Source organism: Rhamphochromis sp. 'chilingali', assembly GCF_963969265.1.
Source record: "Rhamphochromis sp. 'chilingali' genome assembly, chromosome: 15".
Taxonomy (NCBI): Eukaryota; Metazoa; Chordata; class Actinopteri; order Cichliformes; family Cichlidae; genus Rhamphochromis; species Rhamphochromis sp. 'chilingali'.
This window is the reverse complement of record NC_137942.1, coordinates 16,425,059-16,437,351: the sequence shown is the minus strand read 5'-3', so window position 1 is coordinate 16,437,351 and position 12,293 is coordinate 16,425,059.

Genomic DNA, 12,293 nt, shown 5'->3' with positions numbered 1-12,293 from the left:
TAGATGTAAAGAGAGGATGAGGCTCATTTTGTTCACGGAGCCGCTCAGTTTTCTGCTAATTAAGACCCCAAGTTGTCTTTAGAAAGTCCTGTAGACTGAGATTGAGGGTGAGACTGCCTGTTCTACGCACACTTACAGCTGTGGTCAGAAGATTACATACACCCATCATGGGCATGAATGTCATGGTAATTAATCTAATTGGTTTTTCTTTCTGTTCTTTTTCCAGAGTGGAATAATTGTAGAGCAAACATCTTTAAAGACTTAAAAAAAACAATAACAACTGTGTGCACATGTCTGAACTTATTTTGGAATTTTTCTTAAATTCATGCAGGGTTAAAAGGACTCATATACACAACCCGAGTAAATACAAAATTAAGTTCTTAAATGATGATTTCATTTATTAAGGAGGAAAAGTTATCTAAACCTGCCTGGCCCTATGTGGAAAAGTAACTGCCTCCTTTGTTAAATCTTAAATGTCCTGAGATTAACCACACCACACCCAGGTCTGATTACTGTCAGACCCGTTCAGCCAATAAATCACTTAAATAGAACCTGTCTGATAAAGTGAAGCGAGCCAAAAGATCTCAAAAGGCAACACATCATGTCACGACCTAAAGAAACAAGTGAGCAACAAAGTCACTGACACCTATCAGTTAGCAAAAAAGCTTTTTCTGCGGCTTTGGGACTCCAGTGAGCCACAGTGAGAACCATTAACCACAAATTATGAAAACTTGGAACAGGGCTGAGCCTTCCAGGAGTGGCTGGCCTACTAAAATCAACCAAGAGGTCAAAAACCAGCCCAGAATATCATCTAAAGAACTGCAGAACTGAGATAAGACCAGAGTTCATGATTTAACAATAAGAAAGAGCTTGGGCATCAATGTCAACCACAGGAGGGTATCAAGGTGTAAATCACTGCTGACCAAAAAGAGCTCAAAAGCTCATCTCATCTCATCTTTTTGATGAAACAAAAATCTGAACTTCATGAAAGGTTTGAGTCCTGTTACATCTGGTGTCAAACTAACAGCATTTCATAAAAATAACATATCAACAGTCAAGCATGGTGGTGGTAGTATGATGGTCTGGAGCTGTTTGCTGCTTCGGACCGGGACAACTTGCAGTAATTGAAGGAACCATGAATTCTGCTCTCTACCAGAAAGTCCTGAAGGTGAATGTTCAGACACTAGTTCATACCCTGAGCTCACAGCACAGAATCTGACTGACATGAAAAAAGGATCATATCCAAATAAGTTAGCGACATATTTCAAAGAAAACTATACTTCCCACACTGAGACTACCCACCTTGGTGCCAAACCGTATTTGTAAATTTGCTCACGACTTCCGCACCAGAACCTCCAGGAGATGATTAATAAATGCATGCCTCCATCCTCATCCTGGGCTGAGTATTTGGAGAGCAGCAGCAGCAGGGGCAAACATATGCCATTTGTGCCATCTGACAAGCACATTAAATCTTCATCACAGGAAAAAGTCGCTTTATTGGCAGCTGTTGTTTCAACACAATGCCAAGAAGAGCCAGAGGACATAACAATGCAGGAAAACTGAAGGAAAAGAAAGTACAGACGGAAAACAACACTGACAATAACAGCAACAGCTAAAGGGAAACAGGAAGTAGAATATGGATGAGAGGAACAGTAGATTGAATTCATATCCAGTCCGGTAACATCATCTGAATACCTGACTTTGCTCTCTACGGGGGTTTATCATCACAGATTCCTCGCGAGCATGTGACGGTTTGGAATAAAACCTGATCTGTAGAAACAGTTGAGCCAGTGTGTGAGATGCAAATTCACAACTGAGTGGATAGTAGTTAAATCTCTGCCCTTGAATGGCCCAGAGAGAGACTTCCAAGACTTAATATCCCTTTAGAAGTCCATTATCTCTCCCTGGCAACTTGCTTCTTGACCAAACACACAACCCTGTACGAACAAAGCTTTAAAGTAAACTGCAGTGTCTGGATCTGGCACTTTTAAGTAAGTAAACCTTATCAACAGCTCAGTCCACTGTTTATCCGTGTCTTTACTCCCCTTCTTCTTCTTCTTCTTCTTCTTCTTTTTTTCCCCCCTTTAGTGTGTCTTCCACACAAATAAGCTACACACACCTCCCCCAGTTTTTCCTTTGAGGATGACGTTTAGATGTGGACACAGTTTGATGTGACTCATCAAAGCAGAGATCAGGGTGTGACAGGAGCGTCTCCCGATGTTTCCTTTGCTCTCCCGCTGTCAGCAAAGCGGACACACAGTCAGACGCCCGGAGGTGACCACTGGAAACTTTTTATTTGATCAACTGATAGGCGCATACAGAACCCTTCACCAGCTTAGTTCAAAACAAGAAACGAGGATATGGACGTGGCAGGATGCGTATGCAGAGAAAGGTTCCCTGGTGGGCTCCCCTCAGAGAGTGTGTGTGTGTGTAATACACAGGTGCGGTAAATCTGTGTGTATGTGGTGGTCTTTTGGCAACATCTACGCCGGACTGCGCGCTCTCTCCCGAGAGAACGTAGAGAGAGATGAAATGAGAACAAACAAGTGCAGGAGAAGAGAGGCAGTCCTCAGCAGTATCCCGCCTGTTGGACTTAAAAGAGCAGGAGACTGCTCGCCTTTTCTTGCCTGGCAGCTCCAACAGATAAGCGGAGAAGCAGCAAAAGGAACACGAGGGACAGAAAGCAAGAGGAAAATAAACTGACAAGCGTCTGCGAGATGATAAGCGCTATAAAAGAAACTCAGACTCATTAATCTGTCAAGATGACGGCGATTATCAGCAATGTTTGAGTTCAGTCTTAGAAATTAAAGACGCTTCTTAGAGAACTTTTTACAGAAGAGAAAGCCCCATCTATAAAGCAACTCACTCTTCACCCATTGCTTTGTAGATGACAGCTGGTTGCATTAGTGATAGTGGGCATTGCACTCAACTCAAGTCACCTTTTCATCTGTCTTTGCTTCAAGTCTCCCAAAAACTGAAGTTCTGCTACTTATAAATTGAAGTTGAGGGCGAGTACCACCCTATAGAGTCACCTGGCTATTATAGGGCCATGGCCACTTTGATTAACAGAGGTCCCAGTGAAGGCACCTGTAGCCAGTAGCTGTGTGCTAGGAATCACCTCCACTAATTAGGGTCCCTGAACTCCTTTTTTGAGCTTTTTATTGGAGTTATCTGACTGATAAAATGGCTTAGTGAGCAATGCAGGGCATCCAGGGAGATCGTTACGGTGGCCCTGAGAGGTCAAACGGACTGCAACTTAAGAAAGCGCCAGCAATAAGAAAAACGCTGCAAAAGCACACAAAACACAACGGAAATAGGAAAAAACAAAACAGAAATAAGAAAAAACAGAGTTTCAAAAGCACAGGAGAAGTGTTTCTGGGGAAACAATAACCCGACGGACCAGTTGCAGGAAACACAATATGCTAAGAATTGCGCTGGGAGACACTTAAAAGAAGTGGAGGATCTATTGGTTTTGTGAGGAAAGAAAAGATGAGAGGTAAGTGTGTTAGCTTAACTATTAGCCTAAAAATCCATCATCAGTATTATATGAATCATGATAAAACACACCTACCATGTTTTGGGTTCCTGCAACTGGTCCGTCGGGTTATTGGCAAATGCCCGGTATGCCCGATGGCCATGTCCAGCTATGGCCGGTAGGAGGGAAATTTCTTTTGCAGTTTGTCTGAAAGAAGGACTTGCGCTTTGGGATCTTTTAAACATCATTAGGCGCGCTGCTGTGCGCTGTCCTTCCCGTCAGTGAGCGCAGAACAAGCGCTCACAAAGCAAGTTTGGGGATGAGATCACACACATGGGTCCTCTCTCGGACTATCGAAAAACCTGGACATTTTTATCAATCCTAAAAATCCCCCCGGACGCCCCGGACAGAACGTGAAAAGAGGGCGGTTGGTCACTCTAAAAGTTTATATACACCTTATATCCTTCTTAATTGCTGGGCCAATATGAACAACTTTGCATGAACATCGACATCATGTATCCGTGCTGGAAATTTATTCAGCTCACGACTAAATGCAGAATGAAGAATCTGAAAAAGCGCCACAGACCTGCCAAACAACTCCTGTAGGCTGGCCTTTTGCTAGTGTTATTAGAGACGTTATACCAAATCTGTTTTCATTTAACCACAAGGGAACATTAATCTGTGCAAAACTTCAAGGCAGCCATGTCACGGTCGGGAAAGGTGACTGTAAAAGCAGCGAAGGCCAAGAGAGACACGCAACAGTTCAAATGAATATACCTTTCTTCAGTTTAAAACACTGGATCTACTGTATTTCTCCACAAGCAAAAAGTTGAGCTAAGTGACATCATGTTCGAACCAGTTGTCTGTTTTGCCACATCAAAGGCAAATCCTTGCTTTTATAAACAGAGCTGCACGCCTTCGCCCACTGCTGTGCAGTTAATGCGGCTGGTGTGATGGTCTGTAGCAATATAGCGTTGCAGGCAGTGCAATGGCAACTTTAGCTAGTTGAGCTAAAGTGGTGAAATGAATGCAGAGCCTACAGCTGCAGTTCAAAGCCTATCAGCGTTTGAATCTTAACAAGAAGGAAAAAAGGCCCCTGTGCATAGAGAGAGAGGGCAGAGCCCGGCTTAGATCTTCAACCTCTGTGTGCGCGTGCACACACATACACACACATACACACACACCAATTCACAGCTTAGGCAAACACATATACTGACATCAAAACACAAACATTAAAGGGCACGCAGACAATCACATCAAGACACACAGCAAGAGCCACAAGAGTGCTGACACACAAATATACAAAAAAAAGCAAACAAGTTTCTACACACACACACATCGAGACATCATCAAGCGCATACACACACACACACACACACACACACACACACACACACACACACACACACACACATGGCAGGAGTCCTGTGTCCCTGGCTGGCCAGCTGTGGGAGGTCACACAGACATGACAGTTCTGCTATCAGGCCAGCATTAAGGCCTGCCGCTTTAAACACAGTCTTTTGAAGTCACACCAAAGTCAGACACTAGGATCTCTCATCTCCCATCTCCCTTTTAACACTGCAGTGCCGACATTTCATTCTGCCCTCCTTTTCATGCTCACAGCTTTGAATTCTGCCTTTTAAAAGACTAATTTTAACTTCTTCAAGGCTGGAAAAACAGGCAAAGGCGCATCGAAGATTCTTCTGCCCGACGTGCTTCTTTTTCAGCCAAGTAACGGGTGTTCAAAGGTAGCCGAGGTCCACCAAAGTAACGCCATGTCTCTGATGTTCAATGTCAGCAGGCTGATAAACTGAGTGTTGTATCTTTGACAGGCTTTGCACATCAGCTTTTATCTTGAGCGTATGACTCTTTGTTTCCGTGCCAGCAAAACTTATTTGCATCTTCTGCCGGCCTGGCGCCCCCGTTGGGACTATGGTCCCAGTCTAACCATCATTCCAAGAGCAACATCAATTAAATGGCACAATTTGTGAATTTGTTTGCATAGAGTTCAATCAGTGAATTTGGTGGCTGCAATGATTCATGAGAGATTCAATACAACTGAATTAACTAGCTAGCTCAATCCAAGTTAAGCTAACCCTAAAGAAGCGGTCCACAACTCCCGGGCGGCATAGTTGTTTGGTACTGGGCCGCCAGAGTTGAGGCTCGGGTGTGAAATTCATGGTTTTCAGGGTTTTTATCGGTCTTTAGCGTTATTTTTTTAAATCATTTTTATCGTTAACTCGGTTTCCCTGTGTCTTTTCCCATGTGTTATAAATAAATCTTCTTCTTTTTTTTGGTACTGGTTTTATTTTGTTGTATTTATCCGCAACACCTTAAAGGCCAGTCCGTGAAAATATTGTTGACATAAACCAGTCCGTGGCGCAAAAAAGGTTGGGGACTGCTGCCCTCTACAGTAACATGAACATGGGTCTAGCTCTGGCACCAGTGGTGGTTCAGATTAATTAAACTTTTAAGAATTTGCTTGCCAGTCTGGAGAAACGGGTCAAAATGTTACTGTATACAAAATTACTGCTAAATACAACAGTGGTTGTCTAAATTGTCAGTTAGTACTAGACCACAAAGTTGTTGGAGCCACGCTCAAACTATCGTTTCTGGCTAAAAGCTTTAGCTGTCGAAACACGCAGAACTGGTTCAAAATTTGGCATCGGCATCAAACACACCCGAGAACTTCTGAGGTGGAGAAGGGATATATGTCCTTAAGGCTTCAGCACTGTCAGCGCTGGGAGGGCAGATGGCATCACAGTGTCTTTTTCCATCCTGAATAAGACTTCATTTTATCGTTTTAAGATGAATAAATCAAACAGGAATATAGACTCTCCAGTCACTTTATTTGCGCCTTGCTAGTGCTAGGTTGAGGATTCTTTTGCTTTCATGATTGCCTTAATTTGGAAAACTGGTTTAACTCACTGGGTTAAGCTTGTCAGCCTATGTCACAGACCTCAGGTTTGAGTTGCCCTAGGGCATTTGATGTGTCTTCCCTCTGTTCTCCCTCCCAGGATTCCTGTCATAATAAAGATTAAAAATACTTTTTAAAAAAAAGAAGAACTGCCTGAATTCTTTGTGGCACACTGACATGCCAGCATCACACAGTTTCTGCAGATTTGCTGGCTCCGCATCCATCATGTCAATCTCCCGTTCCACCACATCCCAAAAGTACTTTATTGGACTGAGATCTGGTGATTGTGGAGGTCATTTCATCTCTTAGTCACAGTGAAATGCCACATTCAAGAAACCAGTTTAAGATGATTTCAGCATTCTAGCATGGCATATTATCCTGCTGGAAGCAGCTATCATAAGATAAGTACACTGTAAGGGTACCCATCAAGGGATAGACGTGGTCAGCAACAATACTCAGGTAGGCTGTGGTGTTTAAACAATGCTTTGTTGGTGCTACGGGGCTGAAAGTGAGGCAAGAAATCCTCACCCACAACATTACACCACCAGGAGGATGAACTGTCGATACAAGGCAGGATGGATCCATGCATCATGTTGTTTATGCCGAACTCTGACCCTACCTACCAAATAAATCCAACAGACATTGAGACTCATCAGACCAGGGAACATTGTTCCAATCTTCTTGTGTGCAATTTTGTTGAGTCCATTTAAAATGCAGCTTCAGTTTCATGTTCTTAGCTCACAGGACACGCACCCGGTGTGGTCTTCTGCTGCTGTAACCCATTGTGAATTCAGAAATGCTCTTCTGCAAACCTTTGGTTGGAACAAGTGTTTATTTCAGTTGCTGTTTGACTTCTTGCCATCAGCAGTGGGGCCATTTTCCTCTGACCTCTGACATCAACAAGCATTTTCTCCTAGACCACTGCCACTCACTGGATATTTTCTCTTTTTCAGATTATTCTCTGTAAGGCAAGTTTATTTATATAGCACAATTCAACAGCAAGGTGATTCAAAGTGCTTTGCAGAGACATTAAAAAACAAAAACAAATAAAAAGCATGATTTAAAATGGAAAAAAAAAGAAATCAACAGTAGATATAATCAGTAGTTAAAATGTAAGTTTTGAAATGTAAGCTTAAAAGTAAAAAAGTGCGGATTTGGTGCTTTATTCAAATGCATCTGAGAACAGGTGAGTCTTCAACCTGGATTTAAATAAACTATGTGTTTCAGCTCATCTGAGGCTTTCTGGGAGTTTGTTCTAGATATATGGAGCATAAAAGCTGAATGCAGCTTCTCCATGTCTGGTTCTGACTCTGGGAATTGATAAAAAAAAAAAAAAACAGGATCCAGGTGACCTGAGGGATCTGGAAGGTTCATACTGGATCAGGAGGTCACTGATGTATTTTGGTCCTAAACCATTCAGAGCTTTATAGACCAGCATCAGAACTTTAAAGTCTATCCTCTGACGGACAGGCAGCCAGTGTAAAGACCTCAGAGCTGGACTGATGTGGTCCACTTTTTTGGTCTTAGTGAGACCAAAAAAGTGGTAAACCTGTGTGTGAAAAATCCTAGCAGATTTCTGAAAGACTCAGAACAGCCTGTCTGGTACCAGTAACCATGCCATGTTCAAAGTCACTTTAATCACCTTTTATCCCCATTTTGATGCTCTATTTAAACTTGAGAGGTTCATCTTGATCATGTCTCAATGCCTAGATGCAGGTATTCACTGCCATTTGATACATGGTGGTTTGATACACTAATAACGTTTCATCTTGGTGCACTGTACCTAAGGCCTTTGCAGTCCTTAGATCTCAATCCAATAGATCACCTGTAGTCAGGTGGAATGGGGAATTTGCATCAGAAGCCGACAAATCTGCAGCAACTGTGTGATGCTATCATGTCAATATGGTTTAAAACCTCAGAGGAGCCTTGCTCAGTGTATGTCATCAAGATTTAAGGCGGTTCTTAAGGCAAAAGGGGGTCCCTCCTGGTATGCTGAACCCCCTAAATAAACATAAAACATAAAACCATCTTCCTGCTATGCTGCTGCTATTTAAAGATCACTGTGAAATGTCTGAACAAATGACAGCTAACAACTTTTGCTTGAGTTTTTCTGGTGAGGACAGCTCCCATTAACATTTATGTTGGATTTACATTACTCAGGCCATTCATTTGGTAGAATAACATCCTTGTTTAACTCAGAAGCTCACTTTGCTGGAAAGCTCCACGTTTCATTGGAACTCAAAATAAGTGATGACAGGCCAAGTTTGAGGTGCTGAAAAGTGGTCGTAACAGACGATGGTGAGAATCCCCATTCGTTTGCTTTTGGGTTGGAACAGCTCACTTGTTTTGGTGTGTATGTACTTACCCCCCTACCAAACACACACACATGCACGCACAACCTCTACAGCTCCCCCCTGTAGCTGACCAAGGCTAATTTTTCTGTTTACTCCATTCAGTGTTTCATAGTCGAACAGATCAAACATTCTGCAAAGCTGTGGGTTTGTTTACTCCAGCTCTGACCCACACCCAGCCAGGGACGCACAAGCACTGCAGCTCTTTTTCCACATTTGGCATTTTTTGCTGTCATCACAGACTTCTCCCCGCTCTCATTTCAAATTTTTATGCCCCCCACCCCACCTGTCTTTGCCCTTAAAAACGTTCCAATACTTCTTTTTAACCATTCATCTAATGTTAATCAATTACCCCTTTCATTTCTCCCCTTCTACCCGTGGAGCCATCGTCCATTTTTGCGAGCCTCATGGCTTCTTTTATCACATTTATGAGGTGTTATTTTTGAACTCAAACACTCTCCTTGATTTTGTTCTGCCTTCTCACACCTTCCTTGTTATCCTTTTTTTCCTCAGACTCTCCAGCTACTTTGAAGCAATCCCCCCTCTCTTTGCGAGCTCTCCCAGTCATGCACAAGAATACATACTGCCGTGCATGTGAATCCACTCACGTGCATGCTCACACGTAGCCTGTGCTGGTGCAGCTGCGTGTGATGTGAAGCCAGATCCATTCTTTTCCCAGGCAGACCATCAGGAGGGAGGACTCCGGCTCACAGTTCACCGCGCTCCTTGGCGCTCTCACCTTCCTCCCTTTCTTTCTTTCTTTCTTTTTTTTTCCAGCTGGTGAGATGACATAATTCAAGGGGGTCGCAGGATGGCGACAAGATGAAAAGCAAATAACCAGAAATTATGATTGTGTACGGTTAGCATGTAATGACTTTTTTCATTGTTCTTTTTTTTTTAAAGCTTACCTTATGGAGCAATCTTCATCTCCTGAGGACTTTAAGAGCTTAAAATCTATCAAATTGGCAATGAGTTAGGATTAATTTGGTTTTGTAGTCAAACATATAAAGCATCTGCCTCAGGTAATTATTAAAAATTAAACAGATATTAAACAAAAATTATGATCTAACTAGTTTGTAGTCAATATACTAAAATGTAAAATTTAAGTGACACCGCATCATGTTGCACAGATGTATGTACTGTTTGTGCAGACCAGCATATGTACTGTATGCCTGAGCAGCAGTATTCATTAAGGTTGCCTGGTACCATTATATTATTCAAATTTAACAAGTAATTATAAAAAGACGAACTTACATTCAATTTTATCAGTGTAACTACAAAATCAGGGTATTATTACAATGTTATTACATCAATTGAAATGTTTAAAACAAATAAGGTTAGCGTATTCACATTTTAGGGCCCCCATGTTACCCCGCTTACAAATGTAAGATACAAACAGAAGACGTCACATTAAATTTTGTTTTTAGAGGCGCTGTCAGAAGCGGTTGAGAGAGTTTTCTCCCCTAAGAGGGAGCGAGTATAACATCAGCTCTGTTTGTTTATTCGTCTGATTGTTAGCAGTGTAATTCAAGATTAATTTTGTGTGATGGTGGATGTCAGTAACAGCTCGAGCTGATTGAATTTTGGGGAAAGGTCACACCAAATGTGAAAATGAGTAAAAACTTGAAATTACCCACAATACTTTAATGGATCACCTACAAACTTCACAACAACATGCCAGGCTGTTTGAGACATGAATACTTTTGGATGAGCGTATGACCGTGACCTTTGATGTTAGCTCCCAAGTTCAAAGTTGACCTAGAAAAAAAATGTAAGAAACCATATTAAGTAATATATCACATGGCAGGGCATGGACAGAGTTGTACAACACTTTTTAAATTGTTTCAATGCCTTTTGACGTCAAAATGAAACCATAAGATTTTGCAAAGTTACACACTACATGAATATATCTTAAAATCTTAGGTTTGACAGCTCATAGAAGCCAAAGATTTCCGCCAATGCTGCTCCAATCACATGGATAAAGATAAAATAAAAATACACCATTTTATTGTGTAACGCTTTCAGGGTCATAGGTCAAAGGTCAGGCTCACATGAATTAGGAAAATGCTTTCGTTTCCACTGGATCATCTCCAAGCAACATATTTGTCATTGGGGGGCATAAGTACTTTGTTTGTTTGAGCTCTTAAAACATTATTTTTGCAAATAAAATATATAACTTCACAATGACACAAGATTGTATATAGATGAATATACTACACTAGTTTTCTATAACAGCAATGCTAATGTCATCATCAGCTTGTGGGGATAGGTTAACTGATTAATCCAAATTGCCCATAGGTGTGAATGCGGGAGTGAATGAGAGTGCGAATGGTTGTCTGTCTCTGTGTGTTGGCCCTTCGACAGGCTGGCGACCTGTCCAAGGTGTACCCCGCCTCTCACCCTGTGACAGCTGAGATAGGCTCCAGCGCCCCCCCCGTGACCCTGAAAAAGGATAAGAGAAAGCGAATGGATGGATAATGTCCTCATGTTGTAATAAAAAATCAGAGGTTTAGGTTTTTGGAAAAAAACAAAGCAGTTTTATTTGAACCAAAGCAAAATGAGTTTTTAATTTACAATTTATCTATAAAATATTATTGCTGTTGACAAAATTCATGTTTACTTCTTTGATTAACTTGCAGTAACCTGGTGCTTATTGAAAATTATCCTGTAACTCCTGTATGACAAAATGAATTTTGGTTAATTTTCCCAAAGGTCCGGTGGTATGATCTGGTGGCCTTTTGGTGTTCTCAGGGTGTGCGCATGTAAAACAGCTCATTACTGAGTGGAGTTGTGTGGGTGATGCTTGTATCCAACAGACTGAAGGCGTGCTGTGATGTTTGATGTTCACGTGGTCCAACTTTACTACATTGTGTATCGAGGCCAGACTCTTGTTGCATAATGCTAATATGCTCCCACGTAGCTACAACCAACAAAAAGGATCAAATATTACAAAGAAACAAATATGGATCTGTAAGAGCTGCCTTGTGAAAAGTGGTGTGTTCTTGAATTTTGCTTGTTCGCTGAGGGAAAAAGCTGGTCTTGTGACTCTCAGATTTTAAAAAAAGGAGAGCGTGCTGCTAATTTGTTGTGATCCTGCTGTGTTTAGCTGGTTCTGGTTCACATCGAGGGGGCATGAGAGGCATCCATATTGTTTAATAATCAGTGGGCTGTTTAGATTACACATGCAGGTTGGAGCAAAGAGAAGCCAGACCCACCATCTCTGCATGTAGCACCCCAAACAAGAACCACATGTCTGATTTCTGGTTCTTTAATAATTTCTCCACCCCATCCTCGTGCTATATACTTCCCCCGACTCCTTACCCTGGGAAAAAAAAAAAAAAAAAAAATGTGGAAGCTCAAAGATTCAAAAACACATGTGGTTAACCATAAAACTTCACATGCACTCTGTGTACTGCAGCCCCCTCCACACCCCACACTCTCATCCCCTCCAACCACCCAACCAACCGACACACACATCGACCTAGAAGGAGAAGAAAAGTCATACATTAGAGGAGACATGGAAACAATGGGAAGAGAGGAAGCAACATCA